The following is a 25,835-nucleotide window of genomic DNA, read 5'->3' on the forward strand; positions in this document are numbered from 1 at the left end:
TAATTAATTCAAATTATACTGTTCTCCTCGATGCTTCGATTGGGCCGAAATAATGGCGGCCCACAAACATGGAAGCAGATAGCTGAAACACGTTTCTTACCCTTTAAAGGGTTTATTTAAAAGTAAACAAGGAAAAGTGTAACAAGATGCTATAAACAAAAATGGAATGAACCATGCGTGTCAAATGGACACAAAGAGGTAAATGGAATATTCAAACTTATATGTACAATGATCAGTAATAAAACAATTCCTAACCCACTAGGCACCACAGATCAGACTCATGCAACAAAACAATCGATTTTCTCACGATCTCCGCTTCAAGCATGGTCTCTTTATTTCTCCTTCCTCAAGCGAGGTCTCTCACAATCTTTTTCCTGAAGTGAGGCCTCTCTCGTTCTCCTCCTTCACGTGTGGTTCTCTCCCCTTCTCCCATCCTCCTGGGCGGAGTTCCCTGCTCTGCCAGTCCCGCCCACAGTCCCGCAAATAAAAATAAATGCAGATGGCACTTCCATTTTCATGGCACATTGTGCCGCCATGACTGACACATACCAGCCAGACTGGTGTGTGATGGCCAGACAGATGTGTGTTTCTCTCATGAGAAGTTCTCGCCTACTAGTGCCGCCTACCATGAGGTGTTCAGGCCCACATACTAAGATCTAACCTGTCTATAAATTACATATGCTGCCTCCTCAGCATCACGTGTAACAAACAACTTAACGTGACAGGTCCCTATTAAATGTAAATCTAACCGCTACTCAAAACACACGGACCATACTATACTTACAAGGTCTGACTATGGATCCCCCCTTCCACGTAACAATATATTATTGATATTGATGCTTCATCCTGAACTTGCGTGTGTCAAGAGGCAACCAGACTCGGTGGGTTAGAGAATCCGCTCTGAATTTGGGAAGTCGGTGGGTCTAACCTCGCCGAGTCTTACCAAATACTTTAATAATGGTACGTGCTGATTCCTTTCTTGACACTGAGCATGAAAAAAAAATAGAGCACAGACAAACAACCATTGCATGGGCTTTGATGCACCTAATTGCTGCCTCCTACTTTGAAGTTCCAAGAAGGGAACTTATTATTATTATTATTATTATTATTATTAACGACTTTGAATATATTTGTGCAAATGGTACTTATCACAGTATTGCTATTTTGATTGTCAAATCACAAGTAATTGTTTGTTTTTCAAGCATACAGTAAATTAGCTAAATAAGTAAATTATGCCTTTTTATTAAATGTTGATGCCAACAGGACAAACGGCCACGGGTGGATGGATAATGGACAATTATGTAGATAAACAACATGAGTATGAGTAAAGAATGCTGGATGCAGGCAAAAGCAGTACAGAATTAACCGGATAACAAAAATCCCCAGGGAAGGGACAATGCAAAATGTTTATTGGCTGCCCTCTTGACAGTTTAGAAGGAAGAGCTCAATTTCACAGACTAAGGAAATTGATTTGATAATGAAAGGATTTTTCTCTTACTTTGAAGAGGAAGAGAAAAAGCAATTAACTGAATTTCAGGCCTTGTCTGAGCAAAGCCTAAAGAAACGTAAATCTATAATTTGTGTTGTGTGTGCAAACACTCAATAGATGAAATGACTTCGAGTTAATCCAGGTTCAGATTTCCATGCAATTCTTTGAAGCTCCATCTTCTACATACTATTATGGCTTCTCTAGGATTCTTAATTTTGTGTTTCCACAAACGATTACCACTGAAAATGAAATAGTTCTTGTAACTTTTTTGCATACACACCTGCCATGACTCCTCTCCCCCTCTCCCTTTCCCTCACCCCAATTCTCATCCTTTCTCCCCTCATGCTAGCCATCACTCACCTCCTTTTCCACGTTTGAGTAGTATATTAAGGAATGTGACATGCACAATCCCAGTTGAAGACAACTCTGTGGTCAAAATGTCTGAACTGATCTCTTGTCCCTGTGAAAATGCATTGGTTTGGATATTCCTTAAGTTTCCTTAATAGTTGTATCTAACCATTTCCGCACACCAAAACATTTTCCGACTCTTCCATCTGCAAGTCGTGCCAAAACAAGGCAACTTCCATTGCGTAAGCAAGGAAGGTTGGACCTTCACTTACACATGTGAACTCATTCATCTGTTGCCATGAAAAGGTCATTGTGCAGTCTTTCGCATCAGCACATCTACAAGCGGAGGAAACTCTGTACAGGTTAGGTAAGAAATGTGATTTTTACCTTTTGAGCTTTTATCAACAAATTTTCAACATACCCTTATTATGAGAATATGTGTAAAATAATTAAGAATGACTAATTAATAATTGGGTCAAAATGTCAAATGACAAGTCACGGTAACTATAAATAGCCCTTACTACTACCACACTCGACCGTCTCTTGCTTGTCGTCTTGCAAGAGACGGTCGAGTTTTTTTTAAATTCGCCTTAGAGACGAGTTTTGTTTTAAAAAACTTTTTTTTTTTTTTTTTTACAAGATCGAGGCTCGTGTAAGAGCTAACATTGATCACAAAAAGACAAACGGACACATAAAACATATGATAAAGGGAGCAGGAGACAAGATGGGGAGAGAGAGAGGGAAGCACACAAGTACAACATTTGAGAGCAGGGACATCGGGAGATCTGTGGGTGGGAGAGGGCTTGAGGGGAGGAGGCATGGGAAAGGGGGGGTGGGGGGGTGGGAGTAGAATAAAACACATGGACACTGCTAGGAGTTCTAGGAAAGAAGTCGGTATTTCAAAAAAGTGCATCTGGGGTGAATTAACGGGGTTAGAAAAGATCAAGGTTTTGGATAGGGGAAGATAACAGATGGTGGTGAACAGCTGTTTTAAAGACCTGGAGGGAGGAGTGGGATTGAAGAAAGTGAGGGACTTTGTACCAGAGGCACGAGAAAAGAGGAATGAAGGAGTGAAGGTGAGCAGAGAGTCTTGATTTTGGCAATTTAACCATAAGAGGGTTGCAGGCAGATCTTGTGCGACCTGTAGGAATATTTGGGAGGCAGAGCACAGACACAGCTGGGGGAGCTAGGCCGGAGAGGAGTCGGAAGAAGACAGAAAGACCACCAACCTGCCTGCGGTGAGTAAGTAAAAGGCCCTCGGAGATAGCTTCATCACGGGAGATTCCAATGATTCTGAAAGCTTTGGTTTCAACATCGTGAAGCCGAGCTCGGTGTGAGACAGGAACACTGGCCCAGAGGGGAGAGCAGTATTCCATTGAGCTGCGGATGAAAGCCTTGTATGTGGTGAGGAGCTCAGGTGTGCCAAGGAAGGACTTCGCACAATGGAGGATGCCCAGTCGGCGACTGGCTTTGGAGGCCAGCCTGGAAATGTGGTTTTCCCAGGAAAGATCATGGCAGATGGTGAGACCAAAAAGCTTGAGTGACAGAACATCTTGGAGAGGATTGTTGAGAAAGTAGATGGGAGGGTTGTCCAGTCGGAGGGTTGTCCAAGAGAGACTTTTTTGTGATTGGAATTAACAGCGATTCCAACTTGCATAAACTGCTCTCGCAGACAGATCCAGACCTCACGAAGGTTACCGAGATTGTCACTGCATGTATGCAAGCTGATGCGAGTCTATGGGTCATCACAAGGTCAATGCCGGATGTGCACAGAGTCACAACTTACATAGAGAAGTGTCTAATTTCTCCGCCTCCATCTGCCAGTGAGATGTACCATCCCAAGACGACCGGTGGCATGACCTGCTGGCGTTGCGGTGGTGGACATGGCACATTCCAATGTCATTATAAACGATTCACGTGTCATGCCTGTGGGAAGAGTAGGCATCTGCAAGCCCGATGTCCCAGACCCACCTCTTCCACTCACCATGTCGATGTTAACAATGACAACGCAGAGCCAACTGATCGCATGCTTCACGTAACCAACAGCACATCAGGCGTTACCACAGTCGAAGGTGAGAATGATTCAGTTCTCTTTGTGGGCACTAGGAATACTGAACCTCCATTTGTTGTGACGTTGACAATATTGATCATTCCCCCGTGGAAATGGAGATCGACACTGGCGCTTTGAGATCTATCATGTGTGAAGGAATGTTCACCTCACTGTATCCACAGGGTGGGGTTCCGGAGATCACACCTGTGTCGACTAAACTTAAGACATATACCAGCGAAATTGTGCCTGTGATCGGCTGAGCCATTATGTCTGTTGAGTACGATGGTGTGTCCCACGCTTTACCGTTGCTTGTCATAAAGGGCAAGGGTCTGGCTTTTGGCAGATATTGGTTAAAGGTCATCAGACTCAACTGGCATAAGGTGAACCGTGTGTCCATCAGTGCTGGGTGTGCATCGATTGTCGACAAGTATCCTGATCTATTTTGTGATGGTGTGGGAACTTTTAAAGGCACGAAGGTTAAGATTCATGTGGATGACGAGGCTAGGCCTATTTTCCATTGGGCAAGACCTGTACCGTACATGATGCGAGCATAAATTGAGCAGGAGCTCGATTGTCTTCTAGAATCTAGATGAAGGAATCATCACTCCAGTTGAATACCCCGACTGGGCTGCTCCAATTGTACCCGTGCTGAAAGCTGATGGGAGCTTACGTATCTGTGGGGACTACAAAACTACCATAAATCGTCATTCAAAACTGGATGGATATCTGCCCAAGGCCGAGGACCTGTCCACGGCTCTCATGGTAGGTGAGACATTTACAAGGTTAGACCTGACTAATGCTCATGCACAAATGGAACTTTGAGACGAATCTAAAACTTTCACTTGTATCAATACACACCGTGGACTGTGTGTGTAGACCTACAATCGATGCCCTTTTGGCATTAGGTCCGCCGCGTCCATTTTCGAGCGAAAAATGGAGAACTTATTAAGAACCTTACCCAGCATGGTTGTGTTTCAGGATGATGTATTGGTGACCGGTCGGTCAGCCCAGGAACACCTCCTGAACCTGAATGAAGTGCTAAGCCGTCTCTCCAGTGCAGGCCTTCATCTCCGTCATGCGAAATGTGTCTTCATGACCCCTGAGGTTGAGTACTTGGATCATCGCATCATGCGGAAAGGCATTTTGCCCTGACTAGGTAAAGTGGAAGCTATCAAGAACGCTCCCGCTCCCACCAATGTTTCTGAGCTTCGGGCTTTTCTCGGAATGTTAACCTACTTTGGTCATTTCCTACAAAACCTGAGTACTGTCTTGGAACAGTTGCACATTTTGTTGCGCAAAGGCGTTCATTGGAAATGGGGTTCTGCTCAAGACAAGGCTTTCAGGGACGCAAAAACCCTGTTATGCAAGTCACCATTGCTAGTCACCAAAGAGCTCATGTTGAGCTGTGACAGTTCATCTTACAGATTAGGTTGTGCATTATTGCAAACCAATGATGCCGGTCCTTTGCAACCTGTTGCATATGCATCGAGGAAACTGTCAAGTACAGAGCGCCGGTACGGGCAGGTTGATCGCGAGGCACTGTCTTGCATTTCTGGAGTAGGTAAAATGCACCAGTACCTTTATGGCTGATATTTCATATTGGAAACTGACCACAAATCCCTCCTCGGTCTCTTGGGGGATGTTAAGGCAGTATCACCGACTTTATCTGGTCGGGTGCAACGTTGGGCTTTAACCATTGTTTGTTATGACTGCAAGCTTGTGTACAGGCCAGGACGTGAATGTATTGTGCAGACGCATTGAGTCGTCTACCGCTTCCAGAAACCATTGAGGAACCACCTCTACCTGGTAATGTTGTTATCTGCTGTCTCAGGTTGTTCATGAGAAGCACCTTTCACTGCAAAGCAAATTGCCAGAGGTACAAGTGACGATCCTACATTGTCGCATGTCAGACGCTGTGTCCTGTCGGGCAATTGGTCATCTTGTGCAAGTGAAGCTAAACCGTATCTAAACAGGAAGGACGAGTTGTCCGTTGACTTGGATTGCCTCCTTTGGGGTAGTCGTATCATCATCCCACCTAAACTACATGAAACAATATTGTCAGAACTACATGATGCTCACCCTGGGATGGTTACTATGAAAACTATAGCCAGAGCTCACGTGTGGTGGCCAGAGTTATATGATGATATAGAAACCTGCATACATCATTGTCACACATGTCAGGTTAATGCAAATTGATCTTTAAGTGGGGAATTGTAACATACTGTGATGTCATATCCTTTTCCAGGCTCCGCCACCTGTTGGGCACCCCGAGTGCTTTTTCCTGTGTCATCACTTCCGGGAATAAACCGCTGTTTGGACGCTTGCTTTGTGTCTCTGAATCCTTCGATTTCCTATGCCATCAATCTCATAAGAACTTTACAGGGGAGGCAAGCAAAAAAGGAAATGCATCAACTTAGTTCTCAAAGGGAATTGATCAGAGTACAGGAAATGAGTGTGATTAATCCATGAAGAATTCAAAAGCAGAAATGGCCTGTGCAACGTCACAATAAGTGTCCAGTATTTATATTGTCCTTGAATGGACAATACCTCCTACATGATGGCGCGTGTGTTAAACTCCTTGTGAACGTTTATACGTGCTTTAAACCCACGCAAGCAGGAAACCCGTCAGGACCGTGGGCTGTTTGAAAGGCCTATAGGCCATGGGCCAGATATGGTCCTCGTGCACCCCCCCCACAACTCTACCACTGTAACGAACTCAAGCAGACTCCATCGTGCCGGAAGCGGAAAGCGCGTTTATTGACGCGATGATGATTCACTCGTGTCTGACGAATAAGCGCGTCCGATAAACCACAACAACAATGCAAATACAAGTCAGAATAATACGTTACATCCTCCTTTCTTTCAAGGAAGCCACTTTAAAGGAAACCAGCAAAGCAAATAACTCTATAAAGTAAAACTTACACTGAATTAATTAACAAACAGCATCACATTCAGATCACGTGAATCAATTGATTTAAATTTAAAGATCCAGACGTCTGGGAGGGTTAACCGCTCTGCCGCTCCTTGTGATGAACTTGGTATTTCTGGGAGATGCAGTGGCTCGAGGCGATGACACTGTTGGGAGACTTTGGGATTCAGATGCTTGCTCACTTGGACTTGGGGACTTGCAGCAGTTCCCCACTGGGGTGTCCTGTTGAGTGGTGGGATCAGGGAAGTCCCTCATGTCCTGGGAAGAGTAAAAGCGAGAGAGTGGCTGACTTCCCACCGGGCCAACATTGGCTGAATGAGGCACTCTGCGGAGATGGAGCCTGTTACGCCGGTACACATTGTTTGGGGTCCTCAGCAAATATGACCGGGGGCTGTTGTGGCGCGCCTCAACTACAGCCGGAATCCAATGCCTGGCCTCCGGGTTTGGCAACATCCTAACACTGTCTCCCGGCTGGAGCGGTGGCAAATCTGACATAGATGGCTTGTCATGATAGTATTTTTGTTTCTCCTTCTGTGTGTCAAGGCGTGATCTCACAAGGTGATGGTCATACCGCGCAGGCATGAGAAGAGTGCGGTTGCAAGGCAGTGTGTTTCTGGGGCGTCTTCCCATTAGGAGCTGAGCCGGGGACAAGTTTATTCCTTCAAGTGGAGTGGTGCGGTAGTCTAGCAGGGCTAAGTACTTATCTGCTGACTTCTTCCAGAGCCTTTTCACTGTCTGGATCGCTCTTTCTGCCTCTCCATTGGCACGTTGGTGCTTGGGGGACACAATGTCGTGAGTTATGCCATATTCTTTGCAAAACTGAGAAAATTCCTCTGACGTGTACTGACTTCCGGAATCGCTTCGCAGCTTCTCTGGAATACCATGTCGACAAAACTGCTGCTTGAGAGCTTCGATTACAGAGCGAGCTGTAATGTCCTTGAGGCAATCCACCTCCACAAACTTGGAGTAATAATCGACCGTGAGCAAATACTGCTTTGATTCGAAGTCAAAAACGTCGCTTCCAACTTCGATGAATGGAAGATCAGGCGTGTAAGTCGGCAAGAGAGGCTCCCGTTGCTGAGCGCTTTGATACTCTGCACACTTGCAACAATTCCGTACAGTTTCTTCGATGTCAGAGTTCATTGAGGGCCAATACATGACCTCGCGAGCACGCTGCTTACACTTGTTCACTCCGAGGTGCGATTCATGAATCAAGCTCAGCATTCTGGGTCTGAGGCTTGGCGGGATGACAAGGCACATGCCTTTGTAGACAACACTGTCTGAGACTGCCAATTGCGTTCTGGAGTCAAAGTACGGACGGACCTGTGCTGGGACTTCCTTTCGGGAGTCAGGCCATCCACTTGCAATGACACCGCAGAGAAGGCTCATTTGACTCAGAGTAGCTTCCTGGATTTCGAGGTATTTCCCACTCGTGATCGCAAGGAACTGGAACATGTTCACAGGCTCAAGGTCTTTCCCAGCTTCTGAGTTGGTGTCCGGTAGAGGTGCACGGGACAATGTGTCGGGGAGCACCATCTCAGAACCACGGCAGTAGTTAACCTCCAAGTCATACCGTTGAAGCTTGAGCAACATACGCTGTAAACGCATGGGAGAAGATAGGAGAGGCTTCTTGAAGATTTCCTCAAGGGGTTTATGGTCATTATATACCACTACTGATTTTCCAAAGATATAGTAGTGAAATGCTTCTGTTGCATGGACGATTGAGAGCATTTCCTTCTCAATCATAGCGTAGCGACACTCAGTATCGGTCATACTGCGTGATGTGAACGCTATAGGGTTGCCATTCTGGAGCAAACAGGCTCCTACAGCGTTTTGGCTGGCATCGGCTTGTATTTCAACTGGCTGACTTACATCGTAGTACTGAAGGACCGGGGCCGAAATACATGCTTGCTTCAGCTTCTTGAAGGACAGCTCCTGAGCTGACTGCCAGGAGAACTCCACGTCCGCCTTGCAGAGATCACGGAGAGGCTTGCTTGTGTCACTTAGGTTGGGGATAAACTTCCCTAAATACTGAACGAATCCAAGGAAACGCTTGACGCCTTGTTTGTCTGTTGGACGTGGCATTTTCTCAACTGCCTTCGTCTTGAATGGATCTGGTAGCACTCCTTCTGCAGTAAGCAGGTGGCCTACATAAGGGACTGAGGTTCGCCGGATGAGGCATTTTCGGAAGTTTAGTTGCAGGTTATAACTTGTAGCTCGTTGCATAACTCGCTTCAGTACACAGTCGTGGTGGGTGATGTCACGACCAGCAACTAAAATGTCATCCATTACCGCTGTTGCCCATTCTATCCCTTCTAGCATCTGGTCCATGATTCGCTGGAATATCTCCGGCGAGCACCTCAATCCATAAGGGAGACGCAGCCAGCGGTATCTCCCTACAGGTGTATTGAACGTGGTCAAGAATGAAGAAGGCTCGTCAAGGCGAATTTGCATGAACCCACTGCGGGCGTCAAGCACAGAAAATACTTTGGCTCCAGGGATTTGAGCTAAAACTTCCTGAACAGTTCTCATTGGGTAGTGCTCACGTTTTGTGCACTTGTTTAAGTCTTTGGGGTCTATACAGATGCGGACTTTGCCGTTGCGAAGAGCTACTACCATGGAACTCACCCACTCAGTCGGTCGTTCTACCTTCGCGATGTGACCTTCGGTGACCATCTCTTGTAGCTTGTCAACTATTTGCTCTCTCAATGCTGCAGGCTGTCTGCGAGGAGCGTGAACTACTCCCTGTGACCCTTCTACAAGCTTGATCCGATAAGTTCCGGGAAGAGTTCCAGTTGTCTTGGCAACTTCTGGAAACTCAGAGATTACTGCTTCCTGAGACACATTGACTAGAGGCTGAACAAGAGACAACTTATCGAGCTTGACAATGAGGCCTAGGGCTTCCGAGGTAGCGCCTGACATTACATTCTCCTGATCGAGGTCAATGACCTCAAAACTGGCTCTAACGGTCTTGTTTTTGTGAGAGAGAGGGAGTGTCACGGTACCGACAGGATGGATAGTATGGTTCGAGTATGTTTTAAGAACTTTATGCGACGATTGTAGATCGCCTGCGAGGTGCTGGACTAACTGGTAGTCGTTGAGTGTTAGTGTGTTGCACCTTGCACCCGTGTCAATCCGGAACCGAGTCGGCTGACCCAGCAACGTGACGGTCTGTGCCCACTTGTCATGAGTAGCCGTATTGATGCTTGGTTGTAGAGCGGAGATCCTTAAAATTTCAGATTCCTTGACGAGTTCTTGAGGAAGATCTACATGATCTAGACTGGTCTCCTCATCAAGGGACTTTAGGTCGCGCAGTCTCTTCCGACACGCCGCAAACCAGTGACCAGGCTTCTTGCAGTAGGAGCAGCTAGAATTAATTGCTGGACACTTGGCTTGCCTGTGCACTGACTGGCCACATTTGCTGCAGGGACCGTCATTCCGAAACAGATTCTCAGCTTTGAACAGCTCGGTGGCTTGTGTATGCCTATCAGGCTTGCTCTTACAACGTTGAGTCTGGTGCTGAGTTCGTTCGTTTTCAGATCTGAGGGCTGAGATGAGAGCATCTTCATCTCGGACTATTCTCATATGTTTCTGCGAGAGCTCTAGCTGTTGGCCAATTGCTATAGCTTTAGCTAGTGAGAGCTCCTCACCCCTATCGAGTAATTTCTCTTGGACCCTCTTATCATGGCTGCCATCAATGATGCAATCGACGATTATGTCGTCTGGGTCTTGGTAATCGCAATCCATGAGAATTATCCTCAGATCTTTTATGAAATGATCAAAAGACTCACCACTCCGCTGGCGCCTTTGTTTCAGTCGGTGTCTGGCAACTCTTTTGTTCTTTCTGGGCTGCACATAGTTCTGGAATTTGTTCAGCACTTCCTGCGGGTCGTCTTTCTCTCCTTCCTCCCAAGATAGAGTTTGGTAGATTTGACGACCTTGTTCGCCGATCCACGTTCCGAGCCATCCTGCTTGACGAGGCTTCGTTATGTCTGCGAGCGGCCCTGACAAGACAAAACTGACGTGATTTCTGAACCGGCAAAACTCCTGGTAGAGATCCAGACTCTCCCAGTCGATCGAGGGAAGATCAAAGTTCGGAGATGCCATATTTATGGAGACGAATGGCGGCTTATGGCGTGAATATCAACGAACTTCTGACACCATGTAACGAACTCAAGCAGACTCCATCGTGCCGGAAGCGGAAAGCGCGTTTATTGACGCGATGATGATTCACTCGTGTCTGACGAATAAGCGCGTCCGATAAACCACAACAACAATGCAAATACAAGTCAGAATAATACGTTACAACCACCCCATATATTTTTGAAGCACTCGGGTCCCCTCAACATGAAATCACCTGGGAACAGTAAATAAACTGGTTCTTACTATTCATTTTTCACACATATTTGATGGTACCCTTAAAATATTTCTTTTCCGTGTCGTTATGTTCCCTGAGATGGCTGAAAGTGGTCTGAGTTATATAAGTTATATATCATCTGAAAGGTAATTATCTGCTGGTCATTATAAATGGCATATATTTTAGATTTAGTGTTACCATTGGCCTCAAAAATCAAGTCGAACAGCTATACCCCATGTTTCGCTGTGCCAACGTAACACAGACTAAGATATTCGAACTAATATTTCAAATCCAGCCGCACTAGAATTGATTGACATTAATAACAAATGTCTGGACATTGTTCATAAAAATACCTTTCATTTGATACCAAATGTGTATTTTTGTCAATAAAAATCTATCAGATATGACACTTCAAACAGAATGCAGGTATGCCGACAATCGCGATAACTGCACGAAATGATCGCGTTGATAGACATTGTCAGTCGTGGAAGGTGCTTTAATTGGAAAGTGAAATATCATTCAATTGCTCATTGTTACTTGACAATATATTATGAAGTCACACTTTACCTCGATTTAGTTACAGGAATACATGCATGTTGCAAATGAAGCAGCTTTGTCAACCACTCGCTACTATTCAGAAATTTACCAGCGAGAACATCAGCTATAATCTAGCATCAGCTAGAACATCAGCTAGAATCTCGCATCAGCTAGAACATCAGCTAGAATCTAGCATCAGCTAGAACATCAGCTAGAATCTAGCATCAGCTAGAACATCAGCTAGAACATCAGCAAGAACATCAGCTAGAATCTCACATCAGCTAGAACATCAGCTAGAATCTAGCATCAGCTAGAACATCAGCTAGAATATAGCATCAGCTCGAACATCAGCTAGAACATTAGCTAGAATCTCGCATCAGCGAGAACATCAGCTAGAATCTAGCATCAGCTAGAACATCAGCTAGAATCTAGCATCAGCTAGAACATCAGCGAGAATCTAGCATCAGCTATAACATCAGCTAGAATCTAGCATCAGCTAGAACATCAGCTAGAATCTAGCATCAGCTAGAACATCAGCTAGAATCTCGCATCAGCTAGAATCTAGCATCAGCTAGAACATCAGTTAGAATCTCGCATCAGCTAGAACATCAGCTAGAATCTAGCATCAGCTAGAACATCAGCTAGAATCTAGCATCAGCTATAACATCAGCTAGAATCTAGCATCAGCTAGAACATCAGCTAGAATCTAGCATCAGCTAGAACATCAGCTAGAATCTCGTATCAGCCAGAACATCAGCTAGAATCTAGCATCAGCTAGAACATCAGCTAGAATCTCGCATCAGCTAGAACATCACCTAGAATCTAGCATCAGCTAGAACATCAGTTAGAATCTAGCATCAGCTAGAACATCAGCTAGAACATCAGCTAGAATCTCGCATCAGCTAGAACATCAGCTAGAATCTAGCATCAGCTAGAACATCAGCTAGAATCTAGCATCAGCTAGAACATCAGCTAGAATCTAGCATCAGCTAGAACATCAGCTAGAATCTCGCATCAGCTAGAACATCAGCTAGAATCTCGCATCAGCTAGTACATCAGCTTGAATCTAGCATCAGCTAGAACATCAGCTAGAATCTAGCTTCAGCTAGAACATCAGCTAGAATCTAGCATCAGCTAGAACATCAGCTAGAATCTCGCATCAGCTAGAACATCAGCTAGAATCTAGCATCAGCTAGAACATCAGCTAGAATCTCGCATCAGCTAGAACATCAGCTAGAATCTCGCATCAGCTAGAACATCAGCTAGAATTTAGCATCAGCTAGAACATCAGCTAGAATCTAGCATCAGCTAGAACATCAGCTAGAATCTAGCATCAGCTAGAACATCAGCTAGAATCTCGCATCAGCTAGAACATCAGCTAGAATCTAGCATCAGCTAGAACATCAGCTAGAATCTAGCATCAGCTAGAACATCAGCTAGAATCTAGCATCAGCTAGAATCTAGCATCAGCTAGAACATCAGCTAGAATCTAGCATCAGCTAGAACATCAGCTAGAATCTCACATCAGCTAGAACATCAGCTAGAATGTAGCATCAGCTAGAACATCAGCTAGAATCTAGCATCAGCTAGAACATCAGCTAGAATCTCGCATCAGCTAGAACATCAGATAGAATTTAGCATCAGCTAGAACATCAGCTAGAATCTAGCATCAGCTAGAACATCAGCTAGAATCTAGCATCAGCTAGAACATCAGTTAGAATCTCGCATCAGCTAGAACATCAGCTAGAATCTCGCATCAGCTAGAACATCAGCTAGAATCTAGCATCAGCTAAAACATCAGCTAGAATCTCGCATCAGCTAGAACATCAGCTAGAATCTAGCATCAGCTAGAACATCAGTTAGAATCTAGCATCAGCTAGAACATCAGCTAGAACGTCAGCTAGAATCTCGCATCAGCTAGAACATCAGCTAGAATCTAGCATCAGCTAGAACATCAGCTAGAATCTAGCATCAGCTAGAACATCAGCTAGAATCTCGCATCAGCTAGAACATCAGCTAGAATCTAGCATCAGCTAGAACATCAGCTAGAATCTAGCTTCAGCTAGAACATCAGCTAGAATCTAGCATTAGCTAGAACATCAGCTAGAATCTCGCATCAGCTAGAACATCAGCTAGAATCTAGCATCAGCTAGAACATCAGCTAGAATCTAGCATCAGCTAGAACATCAGCTAGAATCTAGCATCAGCTAGAACATCAGCTAGAATCTCGCATCAGCTAGAACATCAGCTAGAATCTAGCATCAGCTAGAACATCAGCTAGAATCTCGCATCAGCTAGAACATCAGTTAGAATCTAGCATCAGCTAGAACATCAGCTAGAATCTAGCATCAGCTATAACATCAGCTAGAATCTAGCATCAGCAAGAACATCAGCTAGAATCTAGCATCAGCTAGAACATCAGCTAGAATCTAGCATCAGCTAGAACATCAGCTAGAATCTCGCATCAGCTAGAACATCAGCTAGAATCTAGCATCAGCTAGAACATCAGCTAGAACATCAGCTAGAACATCAGCTAGAATCTCGCATCAGCTAGAACATCAGCTAGAATCTAGCATCAGCTAGAACATCAGTTAGAATCTAGCATCAGCTAGAACATCAGCTAGAACATCAGCTAGAATCTCGCATCAGCTAGAACATCAGCTAGAATCTAGCATCAGCGAGAACATCAGCTAGAATCTAGCATCAGCTAGAACATCAACTAGAATCTCGCATCAGCTAGAACATCAGCTAGAATCTAGCATCAGCTAGAACATCAGCTAGAATCTAGCTTCAGCTAGAACATCAGCTAGAATCTAGCATCAGCTAGAACATCAGCTAGAATCTCGCATCAGCTAGAACATCAGCTAGAATCTAGCATCAGCTAGAACATCAGCTAGAATCTAGCATCAGCTAGAACATCAGCTAGAATCTAGCATCAGCTAGAACATCAGCTAGAATCTAGCATCAGCTAGAACATCAGCTAGAATCTAGCATCAGCAAGAACATCAGCTAGAATCTCGCATCAGCTAGAACATCAGCTAGAACATCAGCTAGAATCTAGCATCAGCTAGAACATCAGCTAGAACATCAGCTAGAATCTCGCATCAGCTAGAACATCAGCGAGAATCTAGCATCAGCTAGAACATCAGCTCGAATCTAGCCTCAGCTAGAACATCAGCTTGAATCTCGCATCAGCGAGAACATCAGCTAGAATCTCGCAGCAGCTAGAACATCAGCAAGAATCTAGCATCAGCTAGAACATCAGCTAGAATCTAGCATCAGCTAGAACATCAGCTAGAATCTCGCATCAGCTAGAACATCAGCTAGAATCTAGCATCAGCTAGAACATCAGCTAGAATCTAGCATCAGCTAGAACATCAGCTGGAATCTAGCATCAGCTAGAACATCAGCAAGAACATCAGCTAGAATCTAGCATCAGCTAGAACATCAGCTAGAATCTCGCATCAGCTAGAACATCAGCTAGAATCTCACATCAGCTAGAACATCAGCTAGAATCTAGCATCAGCTAGAACATCAGCTAGAATCTAGCATCAGCTAGAACATCAGCTAGAATCTAGCATCAGCTAGAACATCAGCTAGAATCTCGCATCAGCTAGAACATCAGCTAGAATCTAGCATCAGCTAGAACATCAGCTAGAATCTAGCATCAGCTAGAACATCAGCTAGAATCTCGCATCAGCTAGAACATCAGCTAGAATCTAGCATCAGCGAGAACATCAGCTAGAATCTAGCATCAGCTAGAACATCAGCAAGAACATCAGCTAGAATCTAGCATCAGCTAGAACATCAGCTAGAACATCAGCTAGAATCTAGCATCAGCTAGAACATCAGCTAGAACATCAGCTAGAATCTAGCATCAGCTAGAACATCAGCTAGAATCTAGCATCAGCTAGAACATCAGCTAGAATCTCACATCAGCTAGAACATCAGCTAGAATCTAGCATCAGCTAGAACATCAGCTAGAATCTAGCATCAGCTAGAACATCAGCTAGAATCTCACATCAGCTAGAACATCAGCTAGAATCTAGCATCAGCTAGAACATCAGCTAGAATCTAGCATCAGCTAGAACATCAGCTAGAATCTAGCATCAGCTAGAACATCAGCTAGAATCTAGCATCAGCTAGAACATCAGCGAGAATCTAGCATCAGCTAGATAATCAGCTATAATCTAGCATCAGCTAGAATCTAGCATCAGCTAGAATCTAGCATCAGCTAGAATCTAGCATCAGCTAGAACATCAGCTAGAATCTAGCATCAGCTAGAACATCAGCTAGAATCTAGCATCAGCTAGAACATCAGCTAGAATCTAGCATCAGCTAGAACATCAGCGAGAATCTAGCATCAGCTAGATAATCAGCTATAATCTAGCATCAGCTATAATCTAGCATCAGCTATAATCTAGCATCAGCTAGAATCTAGCATCAGCTAGAACATCAGCTAGAATCTAGCATCAGCTAGAACATCAGCTAGAATCTAGCATCAGCTAGAACATCAGCTAGAATCTAGCATCAGCTAGAACATCAGCGAGAATCTAGCATCAGCTAGATAATCAGCTATAATCTAGCATCAGCTATAATCTAGCATCAGCTAGAATCTAGCATCAGCTAGAATCTAGCATCAGCTAGAACATCAGCTAGAATCTAGCATCAGCTAGAACATCAGCTAGAATCTCACATCAGCTAGAACATCAGCTAGAATCTAACATCAGCTAGAACATCAGCTAGAATCTAGCATCAGCTAGAACATCAGCTAGAACATCAGCTAGAATCTCACATCAGCTAGAAAATCAGCTAGAATCTAGCATCAGCTAGAACATCAGCTAGAATCTAGCATCAGCTAGAACATCAGCGAGAATCTAGCATCAGCGAGAACATCAGCTAGAATCTAGCATCAGCTAGAACATCAACTAGAATCTCGCATCAGCTAGAACATCAGCTAGAATCTAGCATCAGCTAGAACATCAGCTAGAATCTAGCTTCAGCTAGAACATCAGCTAGAATCTAGCATCAGCTAGAACATCAGCTAGAATCTCGCATCAGCTAGAACATCAGCTAGAATCTAGCATCAGCTAGAACATCAGCTAGAATCTAGCATCAGCTAGAACATCAGCTAGAATCTAGCATCAGCTAGAACATCAGCTAGAATCTAGCATCAGCTAGAACATCAGCTAGAATCTAGCATCAGCAAGAACATCAGCTAGAATCTCGCATCAGCTAGAACATCAGCTAGAACATCAGCTAGAATCTAGCATCAGCTAGAACATCAGCTAGAACATCAGCTAGAATCTCGCATCAGCTAGAACATCAGCGAGAATCTAGCATCAGCTAGAACATCAGCTCGAATCTAGCCTCAGCTAGAACATCAGCTTGAATCTCGCATCAGCGAGAACATCAGCTAGAATCTCGCAGCAGCTAGAACATCAGCAAGAATCTAGCATCAGCTAGAACATCAGCTAGAATCTAGCATCAGCTAGAACATCAGCTAGAATCTCGCATCAGCTAGAACATCAGCTAGAATCTAGCATCAGCTAGAACATCAGCTAGAATCTAGCATCAGCTAGAACATCAGCTAGAATCTAGCATCAGCTAGAACATCAGCAAGAACATCAGCTAGAATCTAGCATCAGCTAGAACATCAGCTAGAATCTCGCATCAGCTAGAACATCAGCTAGAATCTCACATCAGCTAGAACATCAGCTAGAATCTAGCATCAGCTAGAACATCAGCTAGAATCTAGCATCAGCTAGAACATCAGCTAGAATCTAGCATCAGCTAGAACATCAGCTAGAATCTCGCATCAGCTAGAACATCAGCTAGAATCTAGCATCAGCTAGAACATCAGCTAGAATCTAGCATCAGCTAGAACATCAGCTAGAATCTCGCATCAGCTAGAACATCAGCTAGAATCTAGCATCAGCGAGAACATCAGCTAGAATCTAGCATCAGCTAGAATCTAGCATCAGCTAGAACATCAGCAAGAACATCAGCTAGAATCTAGCATCAGCTAGAACATCAGCTAGAACATCAGCTAGAATCTAGCATCAGCTAGAACATCAGCTAGAACATCAGCTAGAATCTAGCATCAGCTAGAACATCAGCTAGAATCTAGCATCAGCTAGAACATCAGCTAGAATCTCACATCAGCTAGAACATCAGCTAGAATCTAGCATCAGCTAGAACATCAGCTAGAATCTAGCATCAGCTAGAACATCAGCTAGAATCTCACATCAGCTAGAACATCAGCTAGAATCTAGCATCAGCTAGAACATCAGCTAGAATCTAGCATCAGCTAGAACATCAGCTAGAATCTAGCATCAGCTAGAACATCAGCTAGAATCTAGCATCAGCTAGAACATCAGCGAGAATCTAGCATCAGCTAGAGCATCAGCTATAATCTAGCATCAGCTAGAATCTAGCATCAGCTAGAACATCAGCTAGAATCTAGCATCAGCTAGAATCTAGCATCAGCTAGAACATCAGCTAGAATCTAGCATCAGCTAGAACATCAGCTAGAATCTCACATCAGCTAGAACATCAGCTAGAATCTAGCATCAGCTAGAACATCAGCTAGAATCTAGCATCAGCTAGAACATCAGCTAGAACATCAGCTAGAATCTCACATCAGCTAGAAAATCAGCTAGAATCTAGCATCAGCTAGAACATCAGCTAGAATCTAGCATCAGCTAGAACATCAGCGAGAATCTAGCATCAGCTAGAGCATCAGCTATAATCTAGCATCAGCTAGAACATCAGCTAGAATCTCGCATCAGCTAGAACATCAGCTAGAATCTAGCATCAGCTAGAACATCAGCTAGAATCTAGCATCAGCTAGAACATCAGCTAGAACATCAGCAAGAACATCAGCTAGAATCTCACATCAGTTAGAACATCAGCTAGAATCTAGCATCAGCTAGAACATCAGCTAGAATATAGCATCAGCTCGAACATCAGCTCGAACATTAGCTAGAATCTCGCATCAGCGAGAACATCAGCTAGAATCTAGCATCAGCTAGAACATCAGCTAGAATCTAGCATCAGCTAGAACATCAGCTAGAATCTAGCATCAGCTAGAACATCAGCTAGAATCTAGCATCAGCTAGAACATCAGCTAGAATCTAGCATCAGCTAGAACATCAGCTAGAATCTAGCATCAGCTAGAACATCAGCTAGAATCTCGCATCAGCTAGAATCTAGCATCAGCTAGAACATCAGTTAGAATCTCGCATCAGCTAGAACATCAGCTAGAATCTAGCATCAGCTAGAACATCAGCTAGAATCTAGCATCAGCTATAACATCAGCTAGAATCTAGCATCAGCTAGAACATCAGCTAGAATCTAGCATCAGCTAGAACATCAGCTAGAATCTAGCATCAGCTAGAACATCAGCTAGAATCTCGCATCAGCTAGAACATCAGCTAGAATCTAGCATCAGCTAGAACATCAGCTAGAATCTCGCATCAGCTAGAACATCAGCTAGAATCTAGCATCAGCTAGAACATCAGTTAGAATCTAGCATCAGCTAGAACATCAGCTAGAACATCAGCTAGAATCTCGCATCAGCTAGAACATCAGCTAGAATCTAGCATCAGCTAGAACATCAGCTAGAATCTAGCATCAGCTAGAACATCAGCTAGAATCTCGCATCAGCTAGAACATCAGCTAGAATCTCGCATCAGCTAGAACATCAGCTAGAATCTAGCATCAGCTAGAACATCAGCTAGAATCTAGCTTCAGCTAGAACATCAGCTAGAATCTAGCATCAGCTAGAACATCAGCTAGAATCTCGCATCAGCTAGAACATCAGCTAGAATCTAGCATCAGCTAGAACATCAGCCAGAATCTAGCATCAGCTAGAACATCAGCTAGAATCTCGCATCAGCTAGAACATCAGCTAGAATTTAGCATCAGCTAGAACATCAGCTAGAATCTAGCATCAGCTAGAACATCAGCTAGAATCTAGCATCAGCTAGAACATCAGCTAGAATCTTGCATCAGCTAGAACATCAGCTAGAATCTAGCATCAGCTCGAACATCAGCTAGAATCTAGCATCAGCTAGAACATCAGCTAGAATCTCGCATCAGCTAGAACATCAGCTAGAATCTAGTATCAGCTAGAACATCAGCTAGAATCTCGCATCAGCTAGAACATCAGTTCGAATCTAGCATCAGCTAGAACATCAGCTAGAATCTAGCATCAGCTATAACATCAGCTAGAATCTAGCATCAGCAAGAACATCAGCTAGAATCTAGCATAAGCTAGAATCTAGCATCAGCTAGAACATCAGCTCGAATCTAGCATCAGCTAGAACATCAGCTAGAATCTAGCATCAGCTAGAACATCAGCCAGAATCTCACATCAGCTAGAACATCAGCTAGAATCTAGCATCAGCTAGAACATCAGCTAGAATCTAGCATCAGCTAGAACATCAGCTAGAATCTCGCATCAGCTAGAACATCAGCTAGAATTTAGCATCAGCTAGAACATCAGCTAGAATCTAGCATCAGCTAGAACATCAGCTAGAATCTAGCATCAGCTAGAATCTCGCATCATCTAGAACATCAGCTAGAATCTCGCATCAGCTAGAACATCAGCTAGAATCTAGCATCAGCTAAAACATCAGCTAGAATCTCGCATCAGCTAGAACATCAGCTAGAATCTAGCATCAGCTAGAACATCAGTTAGAATCTAGCATCAGCTAGAACATCAGCTAGAATCTCGCATCAGCTAGAACATCAGCTAGAATCTAGCATCAGCTAGAACATCAGCTAGAATCTAGCATCAGCTAGAACATCAGCTAGAATCTCGCATCAGCTAGAACATCAGCTAGAATCTCGCATCAGCTAGAACATCAGCTAGAATCTAGCTTCAGCTATAACATCAGCTAGAATCTAGCATCAGCTAGAACATCAGCTAGAATCTCGCATCAGCTAGAACATCAGCTAGAATCTAGCATCAGCTAGAACATCAGCTAGAATCTAGCATCAGCTAGAACATCAGCTAGAATCTAGCATCAGCTAGAACATCAGATAGAATCTCGCATCAGCTAGAACATCAGCTAGAATCTAGCATCAGCTAGAACATCAGCTAGAATCTCGCATCAGCTAGAACATCAGTTAGAATCTAGCATCAGCTAGAACATCAGCTAGAATCTACCATCAGCTATAACATCAGCTAGAATCTAGCATCAGCAAGAACATCAGCTAGAATCTAGCATCAGCTAGAACATCAGCTAGAATCTAGCATCAGCTAGAACATCAGCTAGAATCTCGCATCAGCTAGAACATCAGCTAGAATCTAGCATCAGCTAGAACATCAGCTAGAACATCAGCTAGAACATCAGCTAGAATCTCGCATCAGATAGAACATCAGCTAGAATCTAGCATCAGCTAGAACATCAGTTAGAATCTAGCATCAGCTAGAACATCAGCTAGAATCTTGCATCAGCTAGAACATCAGCTAGAATCTAGCATCAGCGAGAACATCAGCTAGAATCTAGCATCAGCTAGAACATCAACTAGAATCTCGCATCAGCTAGAACATCAGCTAGAATCCATCATCAGCTAGAACATCAGCTAGAATCTAGCTTCAGCTATATCATCAGCTAGAACAGCTAGAACATCAGCTAGAACATCAGCTAGAACATCAGCTAGAATCTAGCATCAGCTAGAACATCAGCTAGAATCTCGCATCAGCTAGAACATCAGCTAGAATCTAGCATCAGCTAGAACATCAGCTAGAATCTAGCATCAGCTAGAACATCAGCTAGAATCTAGCATCAGCTAGAGCATCAGCTAGAATCTAGCATCAGCGAGAACATCAGCTAGAATCTCGCATCAGCTAGAACATCAGCTAGAATCTAGCATCAGCTAGAACATCAGCTAGAATCTAGCATCAGCTAGAACATCAGCTAGAATCTCGCATCAGCTAGAACATCAGCGAGAATCTAGCATCAGCGAGAACATCAGCTCGAATCTAGCCTCAGCTAGAACATCAGCTAGAATCTCGCATCAGCGAGAACATCAGCTAGAATCTCGCAGCAGCTAGAACATCAGCAAGAATCTAGCATCAGCTAGAACATCAGCTATAATCTAGCATCAGCTAGAACATCAGCTAGAATCTCGCATCAGCTAGAACATCAGCTAGAATCTAGCATCAGCTAGAACATCAGCTAGAATCTAGCATAAGCTAGAACATCAGCTTGAATCTAGCATCAGCTAGAACATCAGCAAGAACATCAGCTAGAATCTAGCATCAGCTAGAACATCAGCTAGAATCTCACATCAGCTAGAACATCAGCTAGAATCTAGCATCAGCTAGAACATCAGCTAGAATCTAGCATCAGCTAGAACATCAGCTAGAATCTAGCATCAGCTAGAACATCAGCTAGAATCTCGCATCAGCGAGAACATCAGCTAGAATCTAGCATCAGCTAGAACATCAGCTAGAATCTAGCATCAGCTAGAACATCAGCTAGAATCTCGCATCAGCTAGAACATGAGCTAGAATCTAGCATCAGCGAGAACATCAGCTAGAATCTAGCATCAGCTAGAACATCAGCTAGAATCTCGCATCAGCTAGAACATGAGCTAGAATCTAGCATCAGCGAGAACATCAGCTAGAATCTAGCATCAGCTAGAACATCAGCTAGAATCTAGCATCAGCTAGAACATCAGCTAGAATCTCACATCAGCTAGAACATCAGCTAGAATGTAGCATCAGCTAGAACATCAGCTAGAATCTAGCATCAGCTAGAACATCAGCTAGAATCTCGCATCAGCTAGAACATCAGATAGAATTTAGCATCAGCTAGAACATCAGCTAGAATCTAGCATCAGCTAGAACATCAGCTAGAATCTAGCATCAGCTAGAACATCAGTTAGAATCTCGCATCAGCTAGAACATCAGCTAGAATCTCGCATCAGCTAGAACATCAGCTAGAATCTAGCATCAGCTAAAACATCAGCTAGAATCTCGCATCAGCTAGAACATCAGCTAGAATCTAGCATCAGCTAGAACATCAGTTAGAATCTAGCATCAGCTAGAACATCAGCTAGAACGTCAGCTAGAATCTCGCATCAGCTAGAACATCAGCTAGAATCTAGCATCAGCTAGAACATCAGCTAGAATCTAGCATCAGCTAGAACATCAGCTAGAATCTCGCATCAGCTAGAACATCAGCTAGAATCTAGCATCAGCTAGAACATCAGCTAGAATCTAGCTTCAGCTAGAACATCAGCTAGAATCTAGCATTAGCTAGAACATCAGCTAGAATCTCGCATCAGCTAGAACATCAGCTAGAATCTAGCATCAGCTAGAACATCAGCTAGAATCTAGCATCAGCTAGAACATCAGCTAGAATCTAGCATCAGCTAGAACATCAGCTAGAATCTCGCATCAGCTAGAACATCAGCTAGAATCTAGCATCAGCTAGAACATCAGCTAGAATCTCGCATCAGCTAGAACATCAGTTAGAATCTAGCATCAGCTAGAACATCAGCTAGAATCTAGCATCAGCTATAACATCAGCTAGAATCTAGCATCAGCAAGAACATCAGCTAGAATCTAGCATCAGCTAGAACATCAGCTAGAATCTAGCATCAGCTAGAACATCAGCTAGAATCTCGCATCAGCTAGAACATCAGCTAGAATCTAGCATCAGCTAGAACATCAGCTAGAACATCAGCTAGAACATCAGCTAGAATCTCGCATCAGCTAGAACATCAGCTAGAATCTAGCATCAGCTAGAACATCAGTTAGAATCTAGCATCAGCTAGAACATCAGCTAGAACATCAGCTAGAATCTCGCATCAGCTAGAACATCAGCTAGAATCTAGCATCAGCGAGAACATCAGCTAGAATCTAGCATCAGCTAGAACATCAACTAGAATCTCGCATCAGCTAGAACATCAGCTAGAATCTAGCATCAGCTAGAACATCAGCTAGAATCTAGCTTCAGCTAGAACATCAGCTAGAATCTAGCATCAGCTAGAACATCAGCTAGAATCTCGCATCAGCTAGAACATCAGCTAGAATCTAGCATCAGCTAGAACATCAGCTAGAATCTAGCATCAGCTAGAACATCAGCTAGAATCTAGCATCAGCTAGAACATCAGCTAGAATCTAGCATCAGCTAGAACATCAGCTAGAATCTAGCATCAGCAAGAACATCAGCTAGAATCTCGCATCAGCTAGAACATCAGCTAGAACATCAGCTAGAATCTAGCATCAGCTAGAACATCAGCTAGAACATCAGCTAGAATCTCGCATCAGCTAGAACATCAGCGAGAATCTAGCATCAGCTAGAACATCAGCTCGAATCTAGCCTCAGCTAGAACATCAGCTTGAATCTCGCATCAGCGAGAACATCAGCTAGAATCTCGCAGCAGCTAGAACATCAGCAAGAATCTAGCATCAGCTAGAACATCAGCTAGAATCTAGCATCAGCTAGAACATCAGCTAGAATCTCGCATCAGCTAGAACATCAGCTAGAATCTAGCATCAGCTAGAACATCAGCTAGAATCTAGCATCAGCTAGAACATCAGCTGGAATCTAGCATCAGCTAGAACATCAGCAAGAACATCAGCTAGAATCTAGCATCAGCTAGAACATCAGCTAGAATCTCGCATCAGCTAGAACATCAGCTAGAATCTCACATCAGCTAGAACATCAGCTAGAATCTAGCATCAGCTAGAACATCAGCTAGAATCTAGCATCAGCTAGAACATCAGCTAGAATCTAGCATCAGCTAGAATCTCGCATCAGCTAGAACATCAGCTAGAATCTAGCATCAGCTAGAACATCAGCTAGAATCTAGCATCAGCTAGAACATCAGCTAGAATCTCACATCAGCTAGAACATCAGCTAGAATCTAGCATCAGCGAGAACATCAGCTAGAATCTAGCATCAGCTAGAACATCAGCAAGAACATCAGCTAGAATCTAGCATCAGCTAGAACATCAGCTAGAACATCAGCTAGAATCTAGCATCAGCTAGAACATCAGCTAGAACATCAGCTAGAATCTAGCATCAGCTAGAACATCAGCTAGAATCTAGCATCAGCTAGAACATCAGCTAGAATCTCACATCAGCTAGAACATCAGCTAGAATCTAGCATCAGCTAGAACATCAGCTAGAATCTAGCATCAGCTAGAACATCAGCTAGAATCTCACATCAGCTAGAACATCAGCTAGAATCTAGCATCAGCTAGAACATCAGCTAGAATCTAGCATCAGCTAGAACATCAGCTAGAATCTAGCATCAGCTAGAACATCAGCTAGAATCTAGCATCAGCTAGAACATCAGCGAGAATCTAGCATCAGCTAGATAATCAGCTATAATCTAGCATCAGCTAGAATCTAGCATCAGCTAGAATCTAGCATCAGCTAGAATCTAGCATCAGCTAGAACATCAGCTAGAATCTAGCATCAGCTAGAACATCAGCTAGAATCTAGCATCAGCTAGAACATCAGCTAGAATCTAGCATCAGCTAGAACATCAGCGAGAATCTAGCATCAGCTAGATAATCAGCTATAATCTAGCATCAGCTATAATCTAGCATCAGCTATAATCTAGCATCAGCTAGAATCTAGCATCAGCTAGAACATCAGCTAGAATCTAGCATCAGCTAGAACATCAGCTAGAATCTAGCATCAGCTAGAACATCAGCTAGAATCTAGCATCAGCTAGAACATCAGCGAGAATCTAGCATCAGCTAGATAATCAGCTATAATCTAGCATCAGCTATAATCTAGCATCAGCTAGAATCTAGCATCAGCTAGAATCTAGCATCAGCTAGAACATCAGCTAGAATCTAGCATCAGCTAGAACATCAGCTAGAATCTCACATCAGCTAGAACATCAGCTAGAATCTAGCATCAGCTAGAACATCAGCTAGAATCTAGCATCAGCTAGAACATCAGCTAGAACATCAGCTAGAATCTCACATCAGCTAGAAAATCAGCTAGAATCTAGCATCAGCTAGAACATCAGCTAGAATCTAGCATCAGCTAGAACATCAGCGAGAATCTAGCATCAGCGAGAACATCAGCTAGAATCTAGCATCAGCTAGAACATCAACTAGAATCTCGCATCAGCTAGAACA

Source organism: Myxine glutinosa, chromosome 4 (assembly GCF_964187855.1).
Source record: "Myxine glutinosa chromosome 4, kmMyxGlut1.1, whole genome shotgun sequence".
NCBI classification, from domain to species: domain Eukaryota; kingdom Metazoa; phylum Chordata; class Myxini; order Myxiniformes; family Myxinidae; genus Myxine; species Myxine glutinosa.